General features: G+C 48.7%; 3 protein-coding genes across 7 annotated transcripts in view; all 3 read left to right on the forward strand.

The window, feature by feature from the left end:
- LOC126937437 (uncharacterized) overlaps positions 1-13,235 on the forward strand; it is a 265,633-nt gene that overhangs the window by 240,124 nt on the left and 12,274 nt on the right. The window lies entirely within an intron of this gene.
- Positions 1-13,235, forward strand: part of DCTN3 (dynactin subunit 3) — a 237,471-nt gene that overhangs the window by 161,001 nt on the left and 63,235 nt on the right. The window lies entirely within an intron of this gene.
- Positions 1-13,235, forward strand: part of SIGMAR1 (sigma non-opioid intracellular receptor 1) — a 168,799-nt gene that overhangs the window by 113,825 nt on the left and 41,739 nt on the right. The window lies entirely within an intron of this gene.

Below are 13,235 nucleotides of genomic sequence, written 5' to 3' on the forward strand. Positions count from 1 at the left end.
TCTCCAAACCAGGTGTTCAAGCATCCAGGTGTCTGAGGGATCCAGTGTCACTCAGGGGAAGGGAGTTGTGGGGAATCAGCTCTCATGGCTGGGGGAGGAGGAGTGGGGCAAAGGACCCAGCTCTACTGCCTAGGGGGAAAATACCCATCCACCCACGCCCTTCCCTTGGTCTGGCACACTCTTCTCTCTCCTCTGCCCACCTGGCTTCCCATCTGGGTCCAGATGCCTCTTCATCCAGGGAGCCTTCCCTGACCCCAGGCTGGGTTAGGTAGCCTCCTGTAGTAGCCCCTCACAGCATTCATCATACTGACTTATATTTGCTGGTTTGTCCAAATTTGTCCATGTTCTTGGACTGGGATCACATCTCTTTTGGGTTCCACTGTTTTTCTGGTGTCCAGCATGCTGCTTGGCTCAAGGCAGTCCCTCAATAAATATTTGTTTAGTGAATGAATAAATATGTGAGGAAAGACTCAGAAGCCAGGGCTGAGGGCCCATCTGTCCATTCTGTCCATACAGAATCTGACTTCCAGGCCAGCCTTCCTCTCTCAGCCAAACTGAGCAAGGTCCAGCCCCATCTTTACAATCCTGGGGCCATGCCTCTCAGGGACACTGACAGACAGATCTGGAAGTCAGAGGTCAGAGACAGGAGAGAGGCCCACGGGGTGGAAGAAGGAGTAGCCAGGGAAACACAAGAGATTCCGCATAGAGGAGCCCTACCACCACCCCTACAGTCTACATGGGCTCCAGGGCTCAAAGGCAACACTGAGACGAGAGACATCTCCCCAGATGAGACCAGAAAGGAATCTCAGCTCTGGGAGATGAGAGCCGTGTGACTCTTGGAGCATCCCACAGGGCTTCTCTGTACAGAGTGAGGGCCTCGTACTTGAGAAGTCCCCTGGGGAAGCAGGCTGGCCTCCAGATGGTGTTCTCTAAGGCCCTCTCCAGCTGGGAGTGACAAGTCTGTGCCACTGGGGTCAGATGAGAGCAAGGCGGCCAGATTGAGCACCCTTGCCTGGGAAGAGAGGCCGTCGTCATATCAGGTATACCTCAGCCAGCAACAAAACCAGGCCTGGGCAGGCCTTGAAAAGGGAGAAATGGGCTGGGCGCGGTGGCTCAAGCCTGTAATCCCAGCACTTTGGGAGGCCGAGACGGGCAGATCACGAGGTCAGGAGATCAAGACCATCCTGGCTAACACGGTGAAACCCTGTCTCTACTAAAAAGTACAAAAAACTAACCGGGCGAGGTGGCGGGCGCCTGTAGTCCCAGCGACTTGGGAGGCTGAGGCAGGAGAATGGCGTAAACCCGGGAGGCGGAGCTTGCAGTGAGCTGAGATCCAGCCACTGCACTCCAGCCTGAGTGACAGAGCGAGACTCCGTCTCAAAAAAAAAAAAGAAAAGGGAGAAATGTTGAGGGAGTTGTGGCAGCCCTTCCTCACTGACAGCATGACATCCTCTTCCTCTCCTCTGCTCCCAGATGCAAGTGCTCAAAACCTTGGGTATCCCAGGTCTTAGAATCACTGGGATCATGCATCCATGCATCCATTCATTCAGCTGTTTCTGCATTCATCAGACCTCCATCCATCCAACCATCCACTCACCCACTTCCCACCCAGCCATTCTTTCATCCATCCACCGAGCCAGCCAGCCATGGCGTTCTACGTCTCCCAGCTGTGGATCCCATGCCCCGCATCCCAGCAGGCTGGTGTCTCAGAGGACAAATGCACATGGCGGGGGTGGGGGGAGCATATTGCCTGAAAACCCTCTCAGTGCCAGTGACATTTACAGGAAGTCAGTCTGCCACAGAAGCAACAAAAGTGATCTCTCTGGACTATCGGAGGAACACACAGACAGAGCAGGGCAGGTGAGAGTAGGAGCCTTGAAGAATATGCTACCAGGACAGGGGCCCCTGGATACTACCTCCATGACACTGCTGCCAGGAGGTACAGAGCAAATCCTGAATTCACTGCCTGGGCCAGAGTCCCATGATCCTGTCTCTGCCCCACTCATTGTGCGACTCTGGGCAAGTTCCTTTTCCATTCTGCACCCCAAGACCCAGTTTCCCCATTTGTCAGATGGGAGAGAGAAGCTTGATTTTTGAGACTCCTTCCAAACAACAACTTGGCTCCTGATTCTTTAGTTCTTATACTAAACCGCCAGCATTTGCATAGATACCCCACAAAGTCTGGCACATCCAGAAAACACTCCCTGGGGCCACCTTCTGAGATCAAAGGAGAACTGAGGCTCAGAAACAGAGAAAATAGTCTAGGAGCTAGTGAAGTGCCTTGGATTCAATTGACCCTGGAAGCCTGGGAAATGAAGAATTTGGAGGAAATCTGAGGGGGTGGACACCAGAGCCCTAGGGGAGCTGGCATGCAACCCTCCCCACCCCTTCTATAGCCAGTGTTTTCCATCCTAGCTTTTTGCCTTCCTCTTTTTCCCACCCCCCAACCATATCAACCCATCCTGGACACTGGGTCTTATCTCCCTGCCAGGTACATAAGCTCAGCAATCTGAGCAACTGGAGCAACTGAGCATCCTGCCCCACTCTAACATTCTCAGCCCTGGGACTCCATTTAATCAACATCTGCTTTCTGCTTCATGGTGAGTCACTGACGATTGTTGCATCTTCATTTATCCAGAGTTCTGGTGGGCTAGGAGCCCACTAGAGATTGCCAGCCCTCTGAGGAATGGTGTGGACTCCTAGCTCCCCAGTTAGGATGTGGAGGCCTTGTTGCCTGCCTCTAGATAGACACCTTCCTCTCTAGGGCACATGGCATCTGTTACAGGTTCAAGGCCTGCAGCTGGGTGATACCTCCCATCATAAAGGCCAATATCTCAGTAGCCAATATCTTCCTAAAAGTATCTGACACCTCTGCTCAGGTTTCTCTTAGCCTTTGGGTGATGAAAAGCTCCCTTTTCTATTTGTTGAGAGAGCTCCCGAGGGAAAGGTTGGGCCTCATCCAACTCCATTGCCAACATTGCTCTGACAGGGTCTGGTACAAAATAAGCCCCAATACACATATGATTAACAAAAATGGAACTGAACATGGCCTTTTCCCACCATGTCCCGCCCCCCACCAGGAGCACATCCAGTTCTCAAGACAGCTGGGGCTATCTCTGCTGTGTGGTTGAGTGTTTGTTCAGAGCCAGCTTCATACGGTTTTGATCATGTTTTGATCATCTCATATTCAGCTTCTCGGCAGGCAAGCTCCATGTCACCCCCTCCTTCTAGGCTACGGGAAACTCAGAAACCACCAGAAAATCTTAGAAATAACAGTTTTGTGAAGGCTCAGGACTCCTAATTGGGAAATTTCCTCCAAGTGCCCCTCTGTAGGAATTAGCAGGCATTTCTCTGGTCAGATAACTTCCTAGGTGACCCCTGAGACTTTGTCCACATGGAAGGACATGGCTCTGAGTATTAGCTAATTCACCACTAATGCTTACCAGGTACTGGGCACTGCTTTAAGTGCTATTACCATTCTTATGTTGCAGCTGAGAAAACTGAGGTACAGAAGTTAAGTCACCTGCCCAGGCTGGACAACTAGAAAAAAGGCAGAGCTGGGGTTCCTGTCTGGGCAGTTTGGCTCCAGAATATCTACTCTGAACTACTACACATACCACTTCTCCGAGTTGACCTATCTCCTAATTACAAATGGAGAACAGTATAGCAGGGCCAGAAGTGGAAAAGCGGCCCATGGGAATAGGGAACGTCGCTACTTCTGTGTGCTGGCCATGTGCAAGTCTCCAAGCTGAGTCCTTTCTTGGCATTACATCATGGCACCCTCAAACGATCCCATGAGGTATCAGTACCATTCTATGTATAAGGAATTTGAAGCACAGAGAGGAGAATTACCTCCCAAGTCAACTCAGCTGGTGAGTGGCAAAGCTGGGATTGCAGTCTAAGCCTGCCTGATGGGCAGCACTTGGACTGAGGGCTGGGGGTTGGGAAGTCTAGTGGGGGTAGAAAAGCTCAGCTTGCTAGAAAAAGCTGGGGAAATAAACAAGAGAGGAAGCTGGTGGCCACAGGTAGGGTCCCCGCACTTGAACCCAGACACAAAGACACACACCCTAGAGGGCTTCCAACCTCCTGTGCCTCTGCAGTAGAAGGGGTATCAGCTTCCCCCAAGCCTCAAAGAGGGATTTTACTCAGGCCTCAGTTTTCCCAATGGCAGAGGAGTAGAGAAGGGGATTGGGCTACAGCAATGCCCACCCTACTCCTATTCCCAGGGGAGTATCAGATGCCAGGACCTGGTGATATTGAAAGGAAATGAGGAATGTAGGGACAGTGCTGGGGATCTGGAGGGTAGGGGTAGAGGCAGGATAAGAAACCCTCTGACAGGCAGGGCTCCTGGAAAGGAGTGGGGCCTGGCGTCTGATCGGCAGGTGGCAGAGGACCTCTGAAGAGCAAAGCATCTGAGGGCAGCAGGGCAGCATCAACTCTCAAAAGACCCATTTCTGAGGAGCACTTTCATCTCCCAAGGGGCCAGGGGCAGGAAGGGCAGGGTTGGAAGAAAAGAGCGAGGACAGAACCTCTAAGGATCAGGGTAGATGAGGGAATCAGGCCTCCCCACTCTACTTCTAGGGCCTTTGGGTCTTCCCCATGGCTCCAGTGGGATGCAGAAGATAAGAGCCGCCCTCAGTTCCAACTTGGCAGAGGTGGGAAAGCTTTCACCCCAGCCGCGGGAACACTACTATTCTGGGACAACCAGATCTCCTAGGGCTTTTGATCTCAGAATCCCGGTCCCTGGAAATCTGAGCCTAACACCATCCAAACCCCAATCACCACATCGACCTCATTCCTGTCAAACCATCATTTCAAGGGTCCTCTCCCAAGAGGAAGCCAGCCCTTCTGTCAGGGCCTCAACACTGTAAAGTGCTCATCAGTTTAGGAGCCCCCATCCCTGACAGGATGTCCCAATATCTATGATGTCCTCATTGCTGACAGGACTCCCATTAATGTCAAGGTCTCCCCATTACTATCAAGCCACCATTCCTCTCAGGAAACCCTACCACTGTCAGAAACACTTAAACCTGTCAGGCAGCACAGCAGCACTGCACAGCTCCAGGGGGCACCATCCTCTCTGTAGTCTATGTAAATGGTTCCTGTATGGCAGCACTGAGTGCCAGAGTATCGCTCTGAATGTTAGTGTAGGGCCCCCAGGAGTCTCAGCACTGCCATCATATAGGGTTCCAGCCCTGGGAAAACCCCTCATGTCTAAAGAGATGTCTCATTACTGTCTGCAACCCAGAACACTTATTCATTCCAGGCACTATTCTAGGTGCTGGTGATACAATAGTGAACAAGATAGATATGGTCTTGGTCTTCATGAATCTTCCCCCTCTCCTCCAAAAACAGAAGGCAAATAAACAAAAGTGTTGATCAGGATTCTTACTTGCAAGCCACTGAAACTCACTGGCTGATTCCAACAGAAAAGGAGTTTATTTAAAAAGACCTTGGGAAGATGCAGAAAATAGCAAGAATAAGTGAGCCTAGGCAGCCAGAACCACTCCCAGAGCATACAGTACAGTACAGATGGTCCAGATAGGCCTCCAAGACAGCATGGTTGCACCACCAAAAGGGGATGCCAAGTGGCCAAGACAACGCTTATGTCGAGACAACTGGGGCTCCTGCCCTACATTCTATGTTTTAGATGACCCTAATCTGGCCCTCCTCTAATCATATTTCTGGACACAGGGAAAAAAAGTCCACAGAATCAAGGGAGCACCCACCCAGAACTCATTCTTTTCTTCTAGACCACATTTCAGGAACTGAAAAACAGAATTTCCTGCCCAAATGCCCCCAAGTAGCTTCCAATATCCATATGGGCCTCTTCCTCAGATCTGTTCTTCCTAGGATAGACTGTATCACTGATATACACACTACCAGGTCCAGAGGGGAGCCAAGAAGTAGCTATTTGCAGGGAATGTAGAAAGAGCTTGTATGTTCGGAGCTGGAGTGTTTACACCCAGGCACATGAGACCCTTCATGGTGCAGGATAGAACTGTGGATAAGAAGAGGAGAGGGACAAGTGGAGGGCTAGTGACGGGTTCTCCCCTTACCACCTCATTCCATCATGGAACTCCAAGGAGTTCAAGAAGTCTCAACTTAAACCTAGCCTCCAAGTTGTTTTGAAAGTATATTTTTTGGCCAGGTATGGTGGCTCACGCCTGTAATCCCAACACTTTGGGAGGCCAAGGCAGGTGGATCACCTGAAGTCAGGAGTTCGAGACCAGCTAGGCCAATGTGGAAAAACCCTTTCTCTACTAAAAATACAAAAATTAGCCAGGCATAGTAGTGCATGCCTGTAATCCCAGCTACTTGGGAGGCTGAGGCAAGAGAATCTCTTGAACCCGGGAGGCAAAGGTTGCAGTGAGCTGAGATCGTGTCATTATACTCCAGCCTGGGCAACAGAGCAAAACTGTCTCAAAAAAAAAAAGAAGAAAGCAAGCAAGCATATTTTTCAAGGTAAGGAAGACAGACACATCTTTCATTTGACAACTTGTTAGCTTGATTTTTACCTTTTAAATATTTAGATAGCGGCCCTCCACTTTTACTATTGCCCCAAGCCTCACCAGTGTTAGGTGGTCAGCCTGCCAGATGCCACCTCTGGAATCATAGCTACAGCTGCTCCTGTAAAAGAGATTTCACCACCCCTCCTACCACCACCAGAAATAGATTCTCTAATAACCCCACTCCTTCACATCGCTACTAGTTTCCTATTCACAGTCGTTGGAAGGTGATTATGATTAGCAAAGCCTAGGTCATGTGTCCAAGTCCTAGTGCAGAGGGGGCTGGGAAAATTAATATGTGACCTTTGGGGATTCTATGATGGAAAGCAAAGTCTACCAGTAGCCAAGAGTAATATAATAGGAAATTTCTCAAACACAGAAAGGGGCTAACTTTGTGGGCAATGAATATAATAATAAATATCTCTATAGTTCACACTATGGCTATCCAAGATCAACATACATCTTTCTTCCCAAACCCTAGATTTCTTAGAAAATTAAGGGTATCACCTAACATAATATCACCTTTGTTTATGCAGCCAAAAAAAATTCACCCCTCCCCAAAGACAGACGACTCACAGCCTTAGAAATTATCACATCCATCTTAGTCAGTTCAGGTTGTCATAACAAAGTACCATAGACTGTGGAGCTTAAACAACAGAAATTTATTTTCTCACCATTCTGAAGGTTAGAAGTCCACCATCAAAAGTGCCAAGATGGGCCAGGCACAGTGGCAGTGGCTCATGACTGTAATCCCTGCACTGTGGGAGGCCAAAGCAGTAGGATCATTTCAGCCCAGGAATTTGAGACCAGCCTGGGCAATGGCTCTACAAAAAAACAAAAAAGAGAAAGAAATAATTAGCTGGGTGTGGTGGCAGGTGCCTGTAGTCCCAGCTTCTTGGGAAGCTGAGCTGGGAGGATCTCTCAAGCCTGGGAGGTCGAGGCTGCAGTGAGCCGTGATCATGACACTGCACTCTATCCTGGGCAACAAGCAAGACCCTGCCTCAAAAAAAAAAAAAAAAAAAGTGCCAAGATAGTCACTTTCTGGTGAGGGCTTTGTTTGTGGCTTGCAACCAGCCAGCCGCCTTCTTACTGTGTGACACAGAGAGACAAAGAGAGGTCCTTTTCTCTTCTTCTAAGGCTATACTCCTATCGGATTATGATCTTACTTAACCTTTTTTTCTTCTTCTTATTTTTTGAGATGGAGTCTCACTCTGTCACCCAGGCTACAGTGCAGTGGCACAATCTTGGCTCAATGCAACCTCTGTCTCCTAAGTTCAAGCAATTCTCCTGCCTCAGCCTCCCAAGTAGCTGAGACTACAGGCACACAACATCACACCCAGCTGATTTTTGTATTTTTAGTAGAGACAGGGTTTCACTAGTTTGGCCAAGCTTGTCTCGAACTCCTGACCTCAGGTGATCCACCCACCTTGGTCTCCCAAAGTGCTGGGATTACAGGCATGAGCCACCACACCTGGCCTCATTTAACCTTAGTTACCTCCTAAAGACCCCACCTTCAGATACAGTCACATTTAGGGTTGGGACTTATCACAGGAATTTGCGGGGGACACAATTCATTCCATAGCAACATCCAATTCTAAATCCAAGATATTGGGGTGACATGTTTTCCTCCTCTAGTTGTATTGTAATCTTATGTCTCTATTTTCTAACACCTGGTAACTACCACCAACACACCTGATTGGTCAGAGTAGGCTAGGTAATGCTGTAATAACAAATGACATCCTAATCTGAGGAGCATAATGCAACAAAATTCTATTCCCCATGCGTGCCAAGCCTGCTGTGGGTCCAGGCAAGTCTCCAGCACAGCTGTAGTCCATGTGGCAGCTCAAGTTTTCAAGTGTTTTGATCTTTTGCCGTGCTTCTTCATCTCAACACAGGCTTCCATGGTCGCTCCAGTTAAGGAAGACAACAAGGGAAATTCTTGCTTAAATGTTTTTGTCCACAAGTGACATATGCCATTTCTGTTCACATTTCATTGGCCAAAGTGGGTCACACTCCCATGCCTTGGGAGTTCGAGGTGGTAACTCCCAAGATGAGAAGTAAAACCAGAATCTTGCTGAGTAGTAGTAATACCACCACAACAACCTATATTCAAGAATGCAATAAAGGAGGATGAAAGAAAAGAGGAGTCAGTTAAAGAACAGAAAAATAGACACATTTCACAAGGAAGGGAATATGGATAAAAGTTACAGTCAGTAGTTCTGCAACTGGTTCTGGGACTTAGCTGACATATATTATTCTCTTCTTGTATTGGTTTTCTTATTTTATTTTATTTTATTTTTATTTTTTGAGACAGGTCTCCCTCGGTCACCCAAGCTGGAGTGCAATGGCATCATCTCGGCTCACTGCAACCTCTGCCTCCCAGATTCAAGTGATTCTTCTGCCTCAGCCTCCCGAGTAGCTGGGACTACAGGCACCTGCCACCATGCTCGGCTAATTTTTGTATTTTTAGTAGAGACAGGGTTTTACCATGTTGGCCAGGCTGGTCTCGAACTCCTGACCTCAGGTGATCTGCCTGCCTTGTCCTCCCAAAGTGCTGAGATTACAGGCATGAACCACTGCACCCAGCCTTGTATTGATTTCCTATTGCTATAAAATAAATCACCACAAATTTAGCAGCTTAAAATAACTCAAATGTATTATCTCACAGCTTCTGTGAGCCAGAAGTGTAGGTCTAGGTTGACTGGGTCCTCTGACCGTGGCCTCACGAGGCTGAACTCAAGGTGTCATACAAACATATCCAGACTGTCAAGCAAAAATAAAAATTAAAAATATAAAAGAAATGAACTCAAGGTGTCATCCAGCACTGCAATCTCATCTGAGGCTCAGAGCCCGCTTCCAAACGCACTGCTATTTTTGGTAGTTGTGCTTATAGGACTGAGGCTCCCAGCTCCTAGAACTGCCTGTTGTTCACTAACACATCGTCCTTTCCACAATATGGAAGTTTTTTGAGACGGACTCTCGCTGTGTTGCCAGGCTGGAGGGCAGTGCCGTGATCTTGGCTCACTGCAACCTCTGCCTCCTGGGTTCAAGCGATTCTCATGCCTCAGCCTCCCGAGTAGCTGGAATTACAGGCACACACCACCACACCCAGCTAATTTTTGTATTTTTAGTAGATACGGGGTTTCACCATGTTGGCTGGGATGGACTCGATCTCCTGACCTCATGATCCTCCTGCCTTGGTCTCCCAAAGTGCTAGGATTATAGGCATGAGCCACTGCACCCAGCTTGCTATTGCTTCTTGTCTCTTACCCCAGACATTTTTCTAAAGGTTTACCTGGTTAGGCCAGGCCCACCAACGGTGATCTCCCTTTTAACAAACTCAGAGTCAACTGATTAGGAAAATTCATTCCATCTGCAAAAGCCCTTCATCTTTGCCACATACAAACTTAATCACTCAAGTTATATCCTGTCATATTCACAAGTCAGGGGGTCAAGGGCATCACTTCATCACTTCAAGGTGAAGAGATTGCACAGGGCATGCACATCACGGGGCAGGAATCAGAATTCTATACCACACTTCCCCTGTGACTCATTTGAAGGTCTCTTAACCTCCAGCCAGCCCTCACTGGTTGATATTCTATTCCCTCAAAATATCTGAACCTTCACATCCAAGGGACACTAGCCCTTGGTGGTCCTGCCTGATTAAGATTACAGTGGTCTTCCATTAACTTTGACCACTGAATTTAACCAAGGCATCATCAGGAGGTCCCCTGAAATTACGTGGGTGTCTTTACACCCCTCCATGAATTCATCATGTAGCTACAGCCAATTTCCCCTGAATAGTCAGAATCAACTCCCCCTACCAATGTGGTAACTCCTCATTCACCCTGTGGCATGAGAAGCCCAAGCCAGATGGTGGTCTCAGCTTCCAACTCAAGGAACCACTCCTCTTTCAGGAAAAGTAGAAAATAAGATGTTCTGCTCACTGGAAAAATTTTATTCTCCACTGTCTTTCAGGATCACCCTGAATGGGGCCTTAATGCTATAGTGATCCACTCTAAACTAGTTCCAGAAAATTGTGCAGAATCATATATACCCAGCTGAAAAATTGGCTTATGAGTCAACAGTCATCAAGAACTCTCCATAAGGCTGCAGGTGCAGACTGAGAGAAAGGTGACTATGACCCAGGGGCAAGCATGCTGGAAATGTGAGCAATCTGCTCTTGGGCTTCATACTGCATGGCAATTGGTCATAGAAACCTCAAACACCACTGGATCTGCTCAAAGGGCCGAGTGACAGACAATGGCACTGCCACCAATTCTAGTGCCACCACCAAAATGGATTCCCCATGGTCCTTACTTCTTTGCATCACTAGCACCTGATTCACAGCCCTGAGAAAGTACATCCAGATTGACTGGACTTTCTTAGATGCAAGGGAGGCTGGGAATGTGAGTATCTGGCCTGTTGGGCTTTTATGCAGGAAGGGGGTTCAAATGCTGGTGGGTCAAAAATAACAACAAAGGTCTGTTACAATATAGAAATAAAACAATTTCAAATTGGGTGCGTATATGAAAGATACAATAAAAGGGGTTAAGAAAGATAAAAACAGGATGAGATGGCGCTGACATGTTTTAAATAGGGTGCCTACGGAAGGCCTCTTTGAGGAGACAATATTTAAGCTAACAACTGTCAGGTGGTAGTTTAAACTCTAAAGGGACAGAACTAATGGAATAGATGTATCTAAAGGGGCCAGGTGTGATGGCTCAGGCCTGTAATCCCAGCACTTTGGGAGGCCGAGGCGGGCAGATCACCTGAGGTCAGGAGTTTGAGACCAACTGGCCAACATGGTGAAACCCCGTCTCTACTAAATATACAAAAATTAGCCGGGCGTGGTAGCCCACGCCTGTAGTCCCAGTGACTCAGGAGGCTGAGGCAGAAGAATGGCTTGAACCCGGGAGGCAAAGGTTGCAGTGAGTGGAGATCGCATCACTGCACTCCGGCCTGAGTGACAGAGCAAGACTCCGTCTCAAAGAAGGAAGGAAGGAAGGAAGGAAGGAAGGAAGGAAGGAAGGAAGGAAGGAAGGAAGGAAGGAGGGAAGGAAGGAGGGAAGGAGGGAAGGAGGGAAGGAGGGAAGGAGGGAAGGAGGGAAGGAGGGAAGGAGGGAAGGAGGGAAGGAGGGAAGGAGGGAAGGAGGGAAGGAGGGAAGGAGGGAAGGAGGGAAGGAGGGAAGGAGGGAGGGAGGGAAGGAAGGAAGGAAGGAGGGAAGGAAGGGGCGAGCGAGCCAGGCGTGGTGGCTCACGCCTGTAATCCCAGCACTTTGGGAGGCCGAGGGGGGTGGATCACCTGAGGTCAGAAGTTCAAGACCAGTCTGGTCAACATGGTGAAACCCCGTCTCTACTAAATATACAAAAATTAGCTGGCATGGTGGCGGGCACCTGTAACCCCAGCTACTCAGGAGGCTGAGGCAGGAGAATCGCTTGAACCTGGGAGGTAGAGGTTGCAGTGAGCCGAGATCATGCCCTTGTGCTCCAGCCTGGGCAACAATAGCGAAACTTCGTTCCAAAAAAAACGAAGGAAGGAAGGGAGGGAGGGAGGAAGGAAGGAAGGAAATATATAAAGAAGGGGAGTTGCCGGGCGCGGTGGCTCAAGCCTGTAATCCCAGCACTTTGGGAGGCCGAGATGGGCGGATCACGAGGTCAGGAGATCGAGACCATCCTGGTTAACACGGTGAAACCCCGTCTCTACTAAAAAATACAAAAAACTAGCCGGCCGAGGTGGCGGACGCCTGTAGTCCCAGCTACTCGGGAGGCGGAGGCAGGAGAATGGCGTGAACCCGGGAGGCGGAGCTTGCAGTGAGCTGAGATCCGGCCACTGCACTCCAGCCTGGGTGACAGCGTGAGACTCCGTCTCAAAAAAAAGAAATAAAAATAAAAAATAAAAATAAAGGAGGGGAGTTTATTAAGTATCAACTCACACAGTCACAGGGTCCCACAATAGGCCATCTGCAGGCTGAGGAGCAAGGAGGGCCAGTCCAAGTTCCAAAACTGAAGAACTTGGAATCTGACGTTCGAGGGCAGGAAGCATCCAGCACGGGAGAAAGATGAAGGCTGGGAGGCTAGGCCTGTCTCTCTTTTCACATTTTTCTGCCTGCATATATTGCCGGCAGCTGATTAGATTGTGCCCACTCACATTAAGGGTGGGTTTGCCTTTCCCAGCCCACTGACTCAAATGTTAATCTCCTTTGGCAACACCCTCAAAGACACACCCAGGATCAATACTTTGTATCCTTCAATCCAGTCAAATTGACACTCAGTGTTAACCACCAGGACACCTAAAAGATAAGAAGCCAGCCATTCAAGAATGAACGACCAGCGTGGCCAGAGGACAATGGATGAGGAGGAGACGGCATAAGAAGAGGTAGGACAGGGAGGTTGGAGTCATAGGATCCAAGTCTTTGCAGGTCACAGGAAGGAGTGAGGATTTTGTTCTATAAGTGCTATGAAAGATTTAAGCTGAGAAGTAACATGATCTCATTAACAGTTTACAAAGACCCTATCAGCAGTCTGGAAAAATGAATTGTACAAAGAAGAATGGGGAAGTCAAAGGGCTTTTCCAGCAGTCTAGGAAAGAGATGATGCTGGCCTAACCTAGGTGGTGGCAGTTGGAATAGAGAAGAGGAGGAATCCGATACGGACTTATAAGTAGAATGAGGGGCTGAGCTGATGGATTATATTTGAAGCATAAGGGCAAGGGAAAAACCAGAG

This window comes from Macaca thibetana, chromosome 15 (assembly GCF_024542745.1).
Source record: "Macaca thibetana thibetana isolate TM-01 chromosome 15, ASM2454274v1, whole genome shotgun sequence".
Lineage (NCBI taxonomy): Eukaryota > Metazoa > Chordata > Mammalia > Primates > Cercopithecidae > Macaca > Macaca thibetana.